The following is a 976-nucleotide window of genomic DNA, read 5'->3' on the forward strand; positions in this document are numbered from 1 at the left end:
ACCCCCGCCAGCCATCACCCCATGTAAGAAACGAGATCGCCTCGCTCCCCCACCAGGGAGAGAGCAAGCAAGGGAGCCTGTTGTTTGTTCTTGCCCCCCCACCCCACTCCACGCTGCTGCAGCAGGGGCCCCCATAAAGCATGGCCTGGATTTCTTGTCTGGCCTCTAGTCAGTTTCTACTGATGCGAGAGAGCCAAGAACCTGGTCGGTATCACTATGATGATAAACAGGCTGATGACTATCACCTGGAACAACCCCGTGCGGCAGCGGTGGTGTATGGGCCGCAGGCAGGGCTCCCTGCTGCCCAGCTGCTGGGAGAGAGAGGGCAGCAAGGGGCCGACACCCAGGACGGCAGCTCTGGGGCTTCTGTGCACGCGCCCCAGTGCTCACAGCAGCACTGTCTGCAACAGTCAAGACGTGGAAGCAACCTAAACACGCATCGACAGAGGAATGGATAAAGATGTGTACATGTATACACTGGAGTATTACTCTGCTATTAGAAAGAACAATAATGCCATTTGCAGCAACATGGAGGGAACTAGAGATTATCCTAAGTGAAGTGAGTGAGTGAAGTTGCTCATTCATGTCCAACTCTTTGCGACCCCACGGACTGTAGCCCACCAGGATCCTCTGTCCATGGGATTTTCCAGGCAAGAGTAGTGGAGTGGGGTGCCATCTCCTTCTCCAGAGGATCTTCCCAATCCAGGGATCGAACCTGGGTCTCCCGCATGGTAGGCAGATGCTTTACCATCTGAGCTACCAGGGAAGTCAAGTGAAGTAAACCAAAGACAGATACATGAAATCCCTTGTATGTGGAATGTAAACCGTGACACACATGAAGTTACAAAACAGAAACAGAGTCACAGACGTAGAAAACAAACTCATGGTTTCTGGGGTGGCGGGGAGGAGGGAGGAGGGATAAACGGGGAGACTGGGGTTGATGCACACATACTGCTGTGGATAACATGGATAACTA

At 53.0% G+C, this 976-nt stretch overlaps 1 non-coding gene across 1 annotated transcript; it reads right to left on the bottom strand.

Annotated features, from left to right (window-relative positions):
* Nucleotides 1–694: 694 nt before the first annotated feature.
* TRNAG-ACC (transfer RNA glycine (anticodon ACC)) lies at nt 695–766 on the bottom strand. The gene has a single exon. It is a non-coding gene; the product is annotated as a tRNA-Gly (tRNA).
* Between the last annotated feature and the right edge of the window lie 210 nt (nt 767–976).

Source organism: Bos indicus, chromosome 16 (assembly GCF_029378745.1).
Source record: "Bos indicus isolate NIAB-ARS_2022 breed Sahiwal x Tharparkar chromosome 16, NIAB-ARS_B.indTharparkar_mat_pri_1.0, whole genome shotgun sequence".
Lineage (NCBI taxonomy): Eukaryota > Metazoa > Chordata > Mammalia > Artiodactyla > Bovidae > Bos > Bos indicus.